The following is a 17,038-nucleotide window of genomic DNA, read 5'->3' on the forward strand; positions in this document are numbered from 1 at the left end:
CTTACTAGATATTTAAACTTTGTGTGCTATATTATTGTGTATTTTTGTATTATGTATTCTTAAGATACATAAATGTAAGAACTTTAAAATGGAAAATGGAAATACAATAGGATTAATTAAACACATATCTTTAAAAGAAATGTTTCTGTACCATTATACATTAGGATATCTTTACTCTTTTCCCTTTTCCAATAATACTTGTCTGAATCTGTAGCCCTTATGGCATTCTTTTCTTTAATGTAGTGGTAAATCTGCATACAATCAAACAAAATTCGCTTTGACTTGTAGATCTGGTCTTAGTAAGCCTATATTACACTCATTTTTGGTGTTAGCTCAGTGTTCTATCAAGCTAAATATCCTTTCAACAGTGTTTGCATATGGGATACTTAGGATTTTACTTATGAACAACAATACATTTTTAGCCTTGTAGGAATTGGTTTCCAGCCGCAAATTAATGGAAAAATTAAAGGGTCTTATAATATTTTTAGTCTCAAAATAACTCTCCCAAAATGTTTACTAATCAGACTACAGTTGTTTAAACATGTGATACTTCTCTCTTCCAGGTGGCAAAGCCTAATTTGTCTCCCATGGGGATTGGGCATAGTGACTGGTATGTAACAAACAATATGAAAGGGGAAGAACATTAACTTTACAGTGGAGAAATCTGGCAGGTACTGCCTTAACTAAGTGATCAAGGTTTGTTATCACTGGACATAAATCATGTTTATATTACGCATTCCTTGATATAATGAGGTGAAGACACTTCCCCTGTGTAGCGTTCTTCCCCCAAATATATAACATCAAATAATAATGAGAAAACATTGGACAAACCCAAATTGAGTATTATTCTATTTTTTCTGTTTATTTTATTTATTTTGAGAGAGAGAGAGTATGTGTGTGTGTGTGAGCAGGGGAGGGCCAGAGAGAGAGGGAGAGAGAATCCCAAGCAGGCTCTGTGCTGTCAGCCCAGAGCCTGATGTGGGGCTTGATCCCACAAACTGTGAGATCATGACCTGAGCCGAAAACCACTAATTGGATGTTTAACTGACTGAGCCACACAGATGCCCGAGTATTATTCTATAATAGAGGCTATATATATATTAGAATATATAGCCTCTATATAGCCCCCTTCTCTCTCTCTAATATATATTATTATACATATCCATATAATATATACAATATATATGTGTATGTAGATAGATAGATACAGATTACTATTCCTCAAAAGTATACAGGTCATGAAAGACAATCCTGGAACAGAAAAGTATATTAGTGGAAAAACTGGAGAAAACCAGATAAGGTCTGCAATGTATTAAATAGCATTAAGCCAACATTAATTTCCTGCTTGGATAAATGTACATGGTTATAGAAGATGTTGACAATGGGAGATACTGGGTGACAGGTATAGGGAACATTCTGTATTATCACTAAAACTATTCTGAAAATAAATGTTTCAAAATAAAAAGGTTTTATTTATTAAATTTTTTTTTTAATGTTTATTACTTATTTTTGAGAGCGAGACAACGTGTGAGCAGGGGAGGGGCAGAGAGAGAGGGAGACACAGAATCCGAGGCAGGTTTCAGGCTCTGAGCTGTCAGCACAGAACCTGATACAGGGCTCGAACTCATGAACCGTGAGGTCATGACCTGAGCTGAAGTCAGACTTAACCAATGGAGCCACCCGGGTGCCACTAAAATAAAAAGGTTTTAAAACTTCAAATAAATCTTTAAAAAAAAATTTTTTTTTAACCTTTATTGATTTTTGAGACAGAGAGAGCATGAACAGGGGAGGTTCAGAGAGAGAGGGAGACACAGAATCTGAGACAGGCTCCAGGCTCCGAGCTGTCAGCACAGAGCCCGACGTGGGGCTCGAACTCACGGACTGTGAGATCATGACCTGAGCCGAAGTCGGACGCTCAACCGACTGAGCCACCCAGGTGCCCCAAAACTTCAAAGAAATCTTAAATTGTTGTATATTATCACATTAACAAAATTATTAGAATTTTTATTTGTAAAAAAGTTATTAGCTTAAAGTAATAGTAGATGCAAATATAAAACCATAAATATTGAGTAGAAATTCTGCATTTCTAAATTGGTTCAAAAATATCAGCATAAACTTGAAGTATAATCTTTAAAAAATAGGTATATTAGCCCTTTCCACTGATAAGTTCTAAGTACAACCCAGTAGTTATAAGTCCCCCCTCAGAATGTGGAGGGAAACATTTATTGATTTACATGATATTATTTATTAAAATTTACAGTTATTACCATTACATTACCATATTATAATCAAACATTTTACACAATAGCCATTTTTATAGTAATCCAGAATTTGGAGTTTATTCCAAAGCATTGGTGATTAGATTAATTTAAAGGACTGTCTTTCTTTTGGGGCTCCTGGGTGGCTCAGTTGGTTAAGCTCTCCATTTCGGCTCAGGTCATGATCTGAGTTCGTGGGTTCGTGGGTTTTAGCCCCACATCGGGCTCTGTGCTGACAGTGCAGAGCCTGCTTGGGATTCTCTCTCTCCCTCCCTCTCTACCCCTCCCCTGCTCTCTCACTCTCTTTCAAAATAAATAAACTTAAAAAAAATAAATAAAGAACTATCTTTTTTTTGAAAGCCATATCAAAGTTGCTCCTGGTATGTTAAATGCCTTATGTAACTTAACTAAAATGTAAGGATGACATCAATGTTTTTAGTAGAAAACAATAGACTTTTTATAAACAAACAAAAAACCGAAAGATTCGGTTGGAACCGAAATCTTGGGGCATGGAACCCCCCATGGAGACACAGAGCTGACCAGCAATGATCTTTCAGCCTTCTGTGGACACCAATCTTATACATCTCATAGAGGGGTACAAGATGAATTACCACGAGAAGGTCAAGTAGAGATTTAAGGGAGATTTCACTGAGAAGTAATAAATGAATAAAAGCCAATATTCTTTTTTTAATTGAAAAGCGCTTCTTAAAGAATATATACCAGTTAATGACACTGTTTACTCTTTGGATTCTTGAAATAGGAGAGAGGAACAGGGAACTTAGATAAAGAATATTCACATTAACTTTGTAAACATATGGATTTGTTAAAAATGTTTATGAATACACTTTTTATGACAGCAATTAATATTAGAATGAAAATTTCAAAATAATAGAGAAGAAGCAAAGTAAGCCGAAAGACAAAGAGAAAGAAGCAGAAATCATTCTGAAGATGAGTAGGTAAATAACAAACAGGAAGTCATCTGATCTGGAGTGAGAACTCACACAGCTCATGTAAATCAGAGACAACTTTGCAGAAGCCTGTGATTCCAGAACCAGCTGTTTTCACTGATTGCTCCTGCCCTGCGGGAACTGGAGATATTCGAGGACAAATAAAGACCCGTTGCATTCATTCCCCTGATCGCAGGACTTTTCTTGGAGACTGTTAGAGCCTACATGTGTACATTTTGCTCCCTGAGGTGGCGATCTGGAAATATCAATCAATACTTATCAGGACAAGAGTTTTATTTATGAGAACAAACTGTCGGACTAATGTGTTCAGGGGTAAGGGGTAAGGGGTGAGTACATTAGCAATTTGTATTTTGCAGAGGGGAATGCGAGTTCCTTGGTGAGAAGAAATGCAGTCAATTAGAAGGATAATTCTTAGATCAAAGAAATTTTAAAATCACAAACATTTTTGGGAAACAATTGTTAGTCTCATTTAACCATGACAGTCCCAATGGCAGGGGGAGCCTCCCCCCAACATACATACAAACTTATGTACATATCAGAAAATGTCCCTCAGACACCAAGTAACCGTTACTCCAGAATGAATGGTCATCATCTTATTGTTCTTCACTAGTGTTTAAAGAGTTCAACATGAGCATAGTGATGTTATAAGTGTTTGATTAGTCGGGGGTAAGATGCAGATTTTGGACAAAGCTATGTCAGGGAGGAAGGATGCCTAGAAGCCCGAAAGCAGGTAGAAAAGCCCACAGCGTGTCTCAGAAAGCTCTCTGGTCTTTCTCTAACCCAGGAAAGCAGAACTTTTTGTCTATCTCGTGGTGTTGTTTTTTTTTTTTTTAATGGTGTTTCCTGAAATATATTCTATTTCATCTAAGTTCATATATTTGTCTGAAAAGAACAGCCACTTATCAAATTGTGTTTCCTGCTAGGACAGTGGCTGCAGTTGTGGTTCATCTATAATTTCAGAGAATTAAGATGGTCTCGGAAACACATTTGAAAAGTGAGCCATTCCCAGCAGATCATTAATGTTGACTCATGAAGTTATCTAGAAAGACAAGAATAGCTTGTCTATTATAATGTCTATAGCATTATTGTCCTTATTAATAATGGAGGGGCGCAGGGTCGGCGCTGTGATCCCAGCCAGCCCGGGGAAGCGCTGGTGGCCGGTGCGGCGTGGGGGCAGAAGGCGCGAGCGGTGTCAGCCTTAGGAAGGAGGTGGCAGCGAAGAGCAGGTGCGCGCTGCGGAACCTTCGGAGCGCGGGGAGACGCAGGCGAGGGTGTCTCCTCGCTCCCGCCCCTCCACCACCAAGGCCGCGCTGCCCGGCGAACGTTGGGCTCCATCACCGCAACGGATGACAGAGAAAGGGTGCGCGAGCCAAAGGCGCGAAGAACTAGCGGCTAAGGGCAAAGGGCGGGGTCCAACGGCCAGAGCCCGGCTGGCTCGCTTGGGCTTCGAGCCTTCCCTCACCTAGCTCCAGACGTTGGTCACCAAAAGGGCCCCGCCAGGTGGGAGCTGTTCAGAAGGCTCTCGGGGCATCCGGCAGCCAGGCCTGTGAGCCCGCCAGCCCTTCCTCCTGGGGTCCCTGGAGGCAGAAGGGCCTCAAAGCCCAAGGCGGGAGCAAGCCTGATCCTCCCACGGGGGGTTGCGGCTTACAGGGAGGGTTAGGGCGGTGCCGTCTCGCCGGGTGACCGACTGCGCCGTGGAGGGGGGCGGGGGGGTGCAGCGGGCCAGTGCTAAGTGGGGGAGGACGGACCCGAGCAGCCGCGGCGCAAGAACAGCCGTGGAGCACACGCTTTCCCTCCCTCATCCCCATACAGGTAGTTCAGGCTCCCGACACCGCGGCCTCCAGGAACGAACTGCTCTGGCGCCTCGCCGCGTCCCGCAGCCGGGGAAAGTACGAGCCGACAGCATCCCCGTCCGGCAGTGAGGTTTTCTGAGGCGGAAACAAGATGCCCCCGCCAGCCCGGATGCTGCTTTCCACATCTCTTCTTAGCAGGCAGGTCCTCTTCACGGCCTTTTTGTCAATTTGGTAAAACAGCACTTTCCCCAGGTTGTACAGGTGGCGGAGCCCCCATTTGAACCCAGTCCGTCTGATTCCAGAGTTCCTTAATTTAGCCACTGGATTGTGGTGCCTCCTTATCAGGTAGGCATCATGTATTACCATTACTTATAGTCCTCGGGGTACTTAGGACACCTGTAATGAGCCCATGGGCTGCCTACTAGGCGTCTGGATTGGTTCACCTCTTAAGTGGACCCTTGGCTACACTGGGCTCCAGGCTCTTGAGAAGATGCTGGGCAGAGACCCCAATTGCCAGCATATCCCCATAGGGCATTTCTTTTCTTACAGATCCTTGTAGCCAACCACATCGCTGTCTGTGCAGGGACAGGAGATACACATCAGATGAGTAAAGGATCCATCCTGGCTTAAAAAAGCCTTGTGCCCCAAGGGCACCCATATCCATAGACCAGTTTTCAGGATCCTGGTCGAAACTGGCAATTTAACAATATTAATTTCTGCAGTCCACTGCATGGGACATATCTGTATAAAATTAGGTGTTTTGAATTTTCTCTCCGCTATATTTTGAAGCAAGGGTCAGCAAATTATAGCCTGTGGGCAAAATTCAGCTCATAGCCTGTGAAGCTGAAGCCTGTTAACACACTAAGCATTGTGTTAACATTTTTAAAGAGCTGCAAAGAAAAATATGCGATAGAGACTATATGTGAGCCACAGAATTTATATTATTTGTTATCTGGCCCTGTACAGAGAAACTTTTCAACTACTGTTTCGTAGTTTTGTGTGTACAGGTCTTGAACAGCTTTTGCTAATTTATTCCTAAGTATTTTACGGGATTTGTGAACGTTATTTTTTTTTCGTGTTTATTTTTGAGAGAGACAGAGTGCGAGAGGGGGAGGTGCAGAGAGGGAGGGAGACACGGAATGTGAAGCAGGCTCCAGGCTCTGAGCTGTCAGCACAGAGCCTGATGCGGGGCTTGAACTCACGAGCTCTGAGATCATGACCTGAGCTGAAGTCAGATGCTTAACAGATTGAGCCATCCAGGCGCCCCTGTAAATGTTTTTTGTTTTTTTTTTTAATTTTATTTTTGAGTAATCTCCATACCCAACATGGGGCTCAAACTCACAACCCCAAGATCAAGAGTTGCATGTTCCTCGGACTGAGCCAGCCAGGCACCCTGTAAATGTTATTTTAAATGATCTCTTTATTTTTATTTATTTATTTATATTTTAGAGAGAGAGAGCATGGGCAAGCCAGAGAGAGGGGCAGAGAGAGAGAGAGAGAGAGAGAGAGAGGGAGAGAGAGTCTTAGGTAGGCTCCACGCTCAGCTCAGAGCCTACATTGGGACTGATTCCCACAACCCTGGGGTTATGACCTGAGTCAAAATTAAGAGATGTTCAACCAACTGAGCCACTCAGTGGCCCCCAAATGGTTTCTTTTAAATAGGTTATTGGTAGTACATGGAAAATACATTTATCTGTTTATCTGTATCTACACAACACTCACACGTAAAATATACACACTATATAGATATATGGATGATATATACATATACATATACATATACATATACATATACATATACATCCGGATATAGACCTTGCTAAATTTACTTTTTACTTCTGGTGGTTTCTTTGCAGACTCCTTTGAGTTTTCTACATCCACATAGTATTTTCTGTAAATCATGTATCTCTGAATAAACATAGCTTTATTTCTGTATGATCTGCATGTCTTTTGTTTCTCTTTCTTACCCTACATTTGCAGAGACCAACAATTATCCGCACAGCAATACTGGGCGTTTCTCTTCCAGTTGAGCTTTGTAGCTGACAGCACAGCTGTCTATGAGTGATCTTATCCCCTCTGGGAGAAGGAGAGGAGATGCATTTCAGGTGGGTACAGTATCCACCCTGGCTTAAAAGCCAAGGACTGCAATATATCTTGTAATAATTGCATAACCAGCTTTTAGGGGCCTGGCTGAAAATGACTACTTACCAGTATTAACTGGTCCAGTCCACTCATATGATATACGGAGATATAGGTACAGCTAGAGATGGAGACACAGATGCAGATGATATATAGACAGAAATATCTGTGTTTGTATCTGTATGAAGATAAGGTCTTTGCAATGATTTTTTGCATCTGACACCAAAAGCAAAGGCAACAAAAGCAAAAATAAACAAGGAGGACTACATCACACCAAAAAGCTTCTGCACCGAAGAAAGAAGGCAATGAAATGAAAAGCCAACGTGCTGAATGAGAAAAAGTATTTGCAAATCGTATTCCAGATAAAAGATTAATATACAAAATATATAAAGACCTCGTACAGCTCAATACCAAAAACACAGTATGATTTAAAATGAGCAGAGGACCTGAATAGACGTTTTTTTTAATAGGTACATGAAAAGGTGCTCAACATCACTAATCATCAGAGAAATGCATCAAAACCATGATGAGAAGAAAAAAAAAAACCGCCTGACACCTGTCAGAATGGCTGTCATCAAAAGACAAGGAATAACAAGTGTTGGTGAGAGGATGTAGAGAAAACGGAACTTGTGCATAATTGGTGAGCATGTAATTAGTGCAGCCAGTATGGAAACAATTATAGACTTTCCTCAAAACATTAAAAAATAGAAGGGCGCCTGGGGGGCTCAGTTGGTTAAGTGTCTGACTTCGGCTCAGTTCATGATCTCACAGTTCGTGAGTTTGAGCCCTGTGTTGGGCTCCTCGCTGCCTGGGCAGAGCCTGCTTAGGATTCTCCCTATCTCTGCCCCTCCCCGACTTGTGCTCGCACTCTCTCTCTCTCTGATAAATAAATAAACTTAAAAAAAAAAAAAAAACAGAACTACAACGTGATCCTGCAATTTCACTTCTGGATATTTGTCGAAGAGAAGGAAAACACTGTCTTGAAGAGATATCTGACCTCATGTTCATTGCCGCATTATTCACAGTAGCCAACCCATGGAAGCAACCGAGGTGTCCGTCAATGTATTCATGGATAAAGAAGATGAATGGATAGGGATATTATTCAGCCCTAAAAAAAAAAAAAAGAATTAAATCTTGCCATTTGTGACAACATGGATGGGACTTGAGGGGCCATTATGCTAAATGAAATAAATCAGACAGAAAAAGGCAAATAGCATTATGATCTCACTTCTTTTTTTTTTTTTTAATGTTTATTTATTTTTGAGACACAGAGAGAGAGCATGAACAGGGGAGGGTCAGAGAAAGAGGGAGACACAGAATCTGAAACAGGCTCCAGGCTCTGAGCTGTCAGCACAGAGCCCAACGCGGCGCTTGAACTCACGGACCGCGAGATCATGACCTGAGCCGAAGTCGGACGCCCAACCGACTGAGCCACCCAGGCACCCCTATGATCTCACTTCTACATGAAATCCAAAAAACACTGAACTCCTATATAAAGAGAACAGACTGGTGTTTGTCAGAGGTAGGGGTTGAGGGTGTGCAGAATAAGTAAAGGTGAAGGTAGTCAAAAGGTACAAACTTCCAGGGGCGCCTGGGTGGCGCAGTCGGTTAAGCGTCCGACTTCAGCCAGGTCACGATCTCGCGGTCCGTGAGTTCGAGCCCCGCGTCAGGCTCTGGGCTGATGGCTCGGAGCCTGGAGCCTGTTTCCGATTCTGTGTCTCCCTCTCTCTCTGCCCCTCCCCCCGTTCATGCTCTGTCTCTCTCTGTCCCAAAAATAAATAAAAAATGTTGAAAAAAAAAATTAAAAAAAAAAAAAAGGTACAAACTTCCAGTTATAAAATAAATAAATCCTGGATATGTAATGTACAGCATGATGACTATAGTTAATCATATTATATTGTATACTTGAAGTTTTCTAAGAGAGTATATCTTAAAAGTCCTTGTCACAACAAAAAAAAAATTATAACTGTGTGGTGATGATCTCACCTAGACTTGTGGTTATCACTTTGCAATATATATAAATATCAAATCATTATGTTGTACATCTGAAACTAATATAATGTTATATGTCAATTAGAATTAATTCATTGCCAGACACCATATCAATAGTTTTTAAAAAATCATGATCATCTCAACAGATGCAGAAAAAAGCGTGTGACAAACTCCAACATCCTTTCGTTAGAAAAGAACAAAGAATAAAAGTGAATCTCCTCGACCTGGTAAGGCATGGACAAAAACCCACAGCAAATGTGTACGTAATGGTCGAAGATGGATGCTTTATCCCTAAGATGAGGAACAAGATTAGAATGTCCACTCTCACCCCTTTTACTCAATATTTTACTGGAGTCTCTAGCCAAGGCAATTCAGCAAGAGAAAGAAAAAAAATGCCATCCAAATTGAAAAAGCATAAGTAAAACTATATCCATAGAGATACGTATCTTATATAGAGAGTATCTAAAGGAATACACTAAAAATATTTTTTAAAATGTTTAATGTTTATTATTTATTTTTGAGAGAGAGACAGACAGAGTGCAAGCAGGGGAGGGGCAGAGAGAGAGGGAGACACAGAATCCAAAGCAGGCTCTGGGCTCTGAGCTGTCAGCACAGAGCCCGATGCAGGGCTCAAACCCACAAACCACGAGATCATGACCTGAGCCAAAGTTCGACGCTTAACTGACTGAGCCACCCAGGTGCTCCAATACACTAAAAAAATATTAAAACTAATAAACAATTTCATCAAGATTACCAGATACAAAACACTATACAAAAATCAATTATCTTTCTATATACTTATGCTGAACCAATAAAAAAAATGAAATTAAGAAAACCATTTCATTTTCAATACCATCATAAAAATAAAATATTTACGAATAAATTTAACAAGAAGTTTCCTGTTTATACTCTGAAGACTGCAAAAACACTGTTGAAAGAGATTTTGAAAGATATAAATAATATGAAAAACAACTCCTGTTCATGAATAAGATTTGATTTAAGGTGGTGAGACTTCCCAAACCAATCTGCAGATTCAACATGATCCCTGTTAGAATTCCAGTTGTCTTTTTTGTTGAGATTTACAATCTGATTCTCAAATTCATAAGGAATTGCAAAGGACCCCAATTAACCAAACATCTTGAAAAAGAAGCACAGCGTAAGACTCTATTCTCTATTTCAAAAGCTCAATAGACTCTTCTCTATTTCAAAAGCTACTACAATGCAGTGGCAATCAAGACAGTGTGGTATTGGTGTAGGGTAGATAGATAGATAATGGAATAAATTAGGAGTCCAGAAATGAACCCATATGTCTATGGTCAACTTTTTTTTGATAAGGGTGCTAAGACCATTCAATAGGAGAAAAATAGTTTTTTCAATAAATGGTGGTGGAACAGCTAACTGTACAGCCACATGCAAAAGAATGAAATTGTCCTTTACCATTACCATTATCTTTTACCATATACAAAAATTAACTCAAAATGGATCAACTACCTAAATGAGTTAAAAACGTTATAGATAAAACTCTTAGGAGAAAACATAGGAGTAAATCTTCAAGACCTTTTGTTTGTTGTATTTGGCCAAGAATTCTTAGGTAAGATATCAAAGCACAAGCGAAAGAAACAGATAAAATGGATTACATCAAAATTTAAAAACTTGTGCTTTTTAAAGGATATAATCAAGAAATTGAGAAGAAAAACCACAGAATGGGAGAAAATATTTATACATCATATATCTGATTAGGAACTTGTCTCCATACGCATGTAAGAAACACAACTCAATTAAAAAAAAAAAACAGACGAAAAGAAGAATCAAAAAATAGGCAAAGTACCCTCATGACCAATTTGCACATGAGATGTTCAACGGCATTAGTCATCAGGGAAATGCAAATCAAAACCACAATGATATACCATTTCATACCAACTAGGTTGACTAGAATCAGAAAGTAAGATAACAAATGTGGGGGAGAATATGGAGAAATTGGAAGCCTTAAACACTGTTAATGGGAATGTAAAAGGGTGCAGACACTTTGGAAAACAGTCTGTCCGTTGCTCAAAATATTAAACATAAGAGTTATCCTATATCCCAGCAATTCTACTCCAAGGCATGGACACAAGAGAAATGAAAACATATGTCCACACAGAAACTGTATATGAATGATTATAGCATTATTTATAATGGCCAAAAGGTATCAACAATGTAAATGTCCATCAACTGATAAATGGATAAATGAGCGTGGTGTATTCATACAATAGAACATTATTCAGTCATAAAAAGGAACGAAGCATCGATACATGCTACAACATGGATGAACTTTGAAAACATTATGCTAAGTGAAGGAAGACCATCACAAAAAAACCACATATTATATGATTTCATTCATATGAAGTATCCAGAACATGGACTCTCCTGACACAAAAAGTAGGTTAGTGGTTGCCTAGAACTTGAAGGGGTTGGGAGATAGAGGGTTGTAGCTGAACAGTAGGAGGTTTCTTTTTGAGGTGATAAAAAAATCTAAAATTGATCTTGGTGATGGTTGCTGGCCCTTGGAATTTCCTAAGTAAGGAGAGTAATAAGGGCGACTTTTGTTACGTTAATGATGTGGCTTGGAAAACCCCAGGTAACCTCAGGATGGGGGGGAAGTATGTCAATAGAGAGTTGAAACTTTCAGTCCCTCCACCTACCTCTCGGGAGAGGACCTGGAGAAAATCAAGTTCAATCACCAACGACCAATGATTAAATCAACCATGCCTATGTCACAAAGCCTCCATTAAAAACCCAAGAAGGACAGGGTTTAGAGAGCTTCCCTGTTTGTGATCAGAATGCATTTATGTGCCTAGAGGGTGGTGTACCCAAATTCCACAGGGAAAGAAACTCCTGTATTTGGGACCTTTCCAGACCTTGGCCTGTGTATCTCTTCATCTAGTGATTCATTCATATCCTTTAATATCCTCTATAGTAACGTGGTAATCTAGTAGTAAGTAAACTGGTGTCCTGAGTTCTGTGAGTTGCTCTAGCAAATTAATAGAACCTCTGGAGAAAGTCACGGGAACCTCCAGTTTATAGCCAGTCAGTCAGAAGCACGGGTAACAACCTGGGATTTGTGACTGGCACCTGAAACAGAGGCAGTCTTGTGGGACTGAGCCCTGAAGGGATCTGACACTATCTCCTAGCGGATAGTGTCACAACTGAGCTAAATTTGTAGGACTCTGCTGAGAATTGGAGAACTTCTTGATGTGTATGTAGAAAACCTACGCATCTGGTGTCAGAAGTAATGTGGCAGTGTAAATAAAAGTAGGAGAGAGACACACAGGAGCATTTGTGAGTTTATCCATTACAGTTGCACATATCTGTGATTCTACTGCAAACCATTGAACTATATACACTTTAATTGAGTAAATTGTAGGAGCATGTGAACTGTATCTCAATAAAGTTTTTTTAAAAAAAAACCCAAATAACTACAAATATGAATAAAACTACAGCATGAATACAGATCTGACAGATATTGAAAGGATAATAAGGGACTAAAAAAAACCTTTCTAGGGAGTGCCTGGGTGGCTTAGTCGGTTGAGCATCCGACTTTAGCTCAGGTCATGATCTCACGGTTTGTGAGTTCGAGCCCCGCGTCAGGCTCTGTGCTGACAGCTCGGAGCCTGGAGCCTGCTTTGGATTCTGTGTCTCCCTCTCTCTCTGCCCCTCCCCACTCACGCTCTGTCTCTCTCTGTCTCTCAAAAATAAATAAATGTTAAAAAAAAAAAAAACAGAGCCAGAGCACAAGCAGGGGAGGGACAGAGAGAGAGATACACACAGAATCTGAAGCAGGCTCCAAGCTCTGAGCTGTCAGCACAGAGCCGGATGCGGGGCTTGAACTTACCAGCAGTGAGCTGAAACCAAGAGTCAGACACTTAACCTACTCAGCCACCCAGGTGCCCCTCAAGATTTTTTCTTTATCTTTGATTTTCTGCAGTTTGAAAATGATATGTCTAAGCGTAATTTTATGGCCTGTTGTTTTCTGAGCTTCTTGGATCCTTGGTTTGGTGTCTGACTTTAATTTGGGGAAATTCTCAGTTACTGTTTAAAATATTTCTTCAGTTACTCTCTTTCTCCTTTTGGTACTCCCATTGTGTGTATGGTACACCTTTTTAGTTGTCCCACTTTCTTGATTATTCTGTTGTTCTTTTTTTTTTTTTTTTTTTGTCTTTGTTCTTTTTGCTTTTCAGTTTTGTATGTTTTTATTGAGATATCCTCAAGCTCGGAGATTTCTGTCTTCAGTTGTGTCTGGTCTGCCGGTCAGCCTAGCAAAAGCACTCTTCATTTGTGTTACAGTGTTTTATCTCTAGCATTTGTTTTGGTTCTGTCTTAGGATTTCCATCTGTCGGCTCACATCACGCATCTGGCCTTGTATGCCGGCTACTTGATCCATTAGAGCTCTTAGCATATTAATCATACTTGTTTTATTGATAATTGGATCTGATAATTCTAACATCCTTACCAGTTCTGGTTCAGTTGCTTGCTTTCTATCTTCAGGCTGTGTGTGGGGGGGGTGCTTTTGGTTTTGTTTTTGTTTTGGCCTTTTAGTAATGTTTTCTTGTAATGCCTTATTTTAGTAATCCTTATAATGTTTCCTTGATAGGTGAACATGAGGCACTGGGTAACACGGAGCTGCTGTAAGTAGGCCTTTAGTAATGTGGTGGTAACGTGTCGGGGGAAGAGGAGCGTTTTAGAGTCCTCAGTTGTCAGGATTTTAGGAAGCCCGTGCTTCTGCACGGTGAACTTCACAAGTGTTCCTCAGCTTTTTTCTCCCCTCTCAGGTGGGACAGGATGGCTGGAATAGGCTGGAGTTGGGTATTTCCCTTCTCCCACGTGGAAGGCTTAGAGTGGACTGGAGCGGGGTATTCTCTTCTCCAGTAATGTGGAAGGCTGGAGCTGACTGGCGTTATGTCTTTTCCTTGTTCAGATCACTTAGGCTCTGGCTAACTAGTTTCTCTGGAGGGTGGGCCTTGTTAAGAACAGAGTGCTCTGGGGTGCCTGGGTGGCTCAGTCGGTTGAGTGTCGGACTTTGGCTCAAGTCATAATCTCACGGTTTGTGAGTTTAAGCCCCACGTCAGGCTCTGTGCTGACAGCTCAGAGCCTGGAGCCTGCTTCGGATCCTGTGTCTTCCTCTCTCTCTGCCCCTCACTTGCTTGCTCTCTCTCTCTCTCTCTCTCTCCCAAAAATAAAACATTAAAAAAGACTTTTTAAACATATCAAAAAAAGAACAGAGTGCTCTGGCATATTTCAAAAATAATTCCTCATTCCCTCCTCACCCCACACACATCAGAGTACAAGGGGATTTTTCTCTGCTATTGACTATGGGGACCTGGTCACGTTCCTGGAAATACTACTCACTGCAGGGGCCTCCCTGTGGAGGTTCTCCAGGAGTTTTTAACTTACAGATTTGTCCACATTGTGCTTCCAGTAATTTGTCAACAACGGTTCAGGTTTTCCACCCTGGCACTGGTTCCCACAGTGGTTCCCACTCATGAATCTCTGCTCTGGTAAACCAGGACTCCCCATATTCACTTGTCTCCCCAACCTTGGACAGCTGTTTGCCCTGGGTCCTCACCTCTCTCACAGATCGAAAAAGAGTGGTTGATTTTTTCTAAGTTTATTTATTTATTTTGAGAGAGAGAGAGAGTGGGGGTAGGACAGAGAGAGAGAGAGAGAGAGAGAGAGAGAGAATCCCAAGCAGGTTCCATACTGTCAGTGTAGAGCTCGACAGGGGGCCTGAACTCACAAACCGCGAGATCATGACCTGAGCCAAAATCAACACATGCTTAACTGACTGAGCCACCCAGGCACCCCAAAAGTGGTTGATTTTTTAGTCTGTTCAGCTTTTTTCTTTATTAGGATAGAGTAATGACTTCCCAACTCCTTAAATGTGGAACTGAAAGTCCTCTCATCTTCTTTTTTGGGTGGGGTTTCTGAGGAATAGGTATTCTTAGTTTTATGTCTTTCTTACCTGCTCCCAAATCCCTATCAGCAACCCCTCCAGTCTTATTCTTCTGTCTCTTCTACTATATTGTAGATTCCTTTGGGGAAACTCTATGTTATTAGGCTCTCACAGCACAACGTCTAGTGTAGAATCATCACTGAATAAATATTTAATAAAATAATATGTAAAAGATGAAGAAAACACTTGTATTTTTCTTTTTTCCCCAACTTTAGATAGTTCTTATAGTATGAATTGTCTTAGAAAATACTACGTTTTTAAGAATGAAGTCTACTGAAGACAGCAAGGACTCTACAGTCAACTAGGACTGGGTGATACTATAACTATTGTAATTTGCTATTTTAGGGACTTAGAATAATGCCAGACCAATTATTTCTTCCAAAAAGACTTATTGTTGGGGCGCCTGGGTGGCGCAGTCGGTTAAGGGTCCGACTTCAGCCAGGTCACGATCTCGCGGTCCGTGAGTTCGAGCCCCGCGTCAGGCTCTGGGCTGATGGCTCGGAGCCTGGAGCCTGTTTCCGATTCTGTGTCTCCCTCTCTCTCTGCTCCTCCCCCGTTCATGCTCTGTCTCTCTCTGTCCCAAAAATAAATAAAGAACGTTGAAAAAAAAAAAAAAAAAAAAAAAAAAAAAAAAAGACTTATTGTATCTCGTTATTCCCTGGAAAAGAGACTCTTCTCTGAATTTTTATGGAGCATGAAAACACTCCTATACAATATGAGACATTCTAGACCTAAAATTTCCAATAATTACAAAGCAGTAGTGAGCTTTTTCTTCCTTTGTTCTTCTAGGTGTGAGAGCCCAGATGCCACATCCTTCCTCTCTAGTAGAGTTAGTGACTGTGTGGGAATGATCGCCCAAGTCCAGATTAAAGAGAAAGACGCCGACGAGACACTTAATGCTTTTTATAAATTATTAAATGTGTTTTCTGGATGTACATTAGGGATGACCCGACCTACAGTGGAATCAGAGTGATGGGACAGCAGCACCCACCTCTCCTCTGAACTTCACTTCCTTGTTTCAGACATTGGCAGATGCAATGGTAAAGTGTGGCTATACCACATCCATATATATATTTTTTTCTTGTTCTCATTAATTAATCTGCTGCTCGTACATTTTTGTTCTTTTACTCAACTGTGGAGGAAAAATTGACCTGTGTGAGTGGTGATGTGTTGAGCCAGGCTTAACTTTTCAAAGTTCTGTGGTTCAGCAAATAGGATGTGGTATATCCTTATATAAGATAAAATACTACATGTGTATTGGAGAAGCCTGCACCATAGATAATATATATATATTACATAATATATGACTATACACACGTGTGTGTGTGTGTATATACATATATATATATATACATATATATATACATATATATACATATATATATACATATATATACATATATACATATATATACATATATATATATATATAAAACATGTCATATTATATACTATTCAATCTTGGAAAGAAAGGGCTCATTGAGGCAAATGCAGAAGAAGACAGCTTTAGGCAGCAAGAGGTCCTGCCCATCCAAGAATAGAGGAAAACTGGCCCGCAACTTGAGTCTGCCAGGCTAACAGCTGCAACCAGGGAGGACATGGTTGATACTTACTGATCTCTTTCTTCTTTCCACAGCATAACTTCTCGTGGCCAGCGTGTTGACTTCTGATCAGCCTCATCTGAGACTACGCCGTTTTACACGTACACAAATGCCCCGAGCTATCGGGCTTCAGCTTGCTCTAGAAGAACAGAGTGCGGGTTAAGTTTGTTTGACATAACTGGAAGGCCGAGCCTCTTCCCGTTAGTGGCAATTAGGGGTCCCTCCCCATTTCTAGATAGCTTTTGCTGAGATATTGTTTCTTTCAGGAGAAGAAAATGAATGGGCTGGTGATCCAATA

The 17,038-nt window shown here is 40.7% G+C and overlaps 1 long non-coding RNA gene across 2 annotated transcripts; it reads left to right on the plus strand.

Moving 5' to 3' along the window:
* The first annotated feature begins 4,638 nt into the window (after positions 1-4,638).
* Positions 4,639-17,035, plus strand: LOC131498919 (uncharacterized). Of its 2 annotated transcripts, XR_009255639.1 has the most exons (4): positions 4,639-4,726; positions 5,039-7,124; positions 9,297-9,377; positions 16,776-17,035. It is a non-coding gene; the product is annotated as an uncharacterized LOC131498919 (long non-coding RNA). The 2 variants fall into 2 exon arrangements; XR_009255638.1 differs by lacking the exon at positions 9,297-9,377.
* Positions 17,036-17,038: the final 3 nt, after the last annotated feature.

This window comes from Neofelis nebulosa, chromosome 17 (genome assembly GCF_028018385.1).
Source record: "Neofelis nebulosa isolate mNeoNeb1 chromosome 17, mNeoNeb1.pri, whole genome shotgun sequence".
Lineage (NCBI taxonomy): Eukaryota > Metazoa > Chordata > Mammalia > Carnivora > Felidae > Neofelis > Neofelis nebulosa.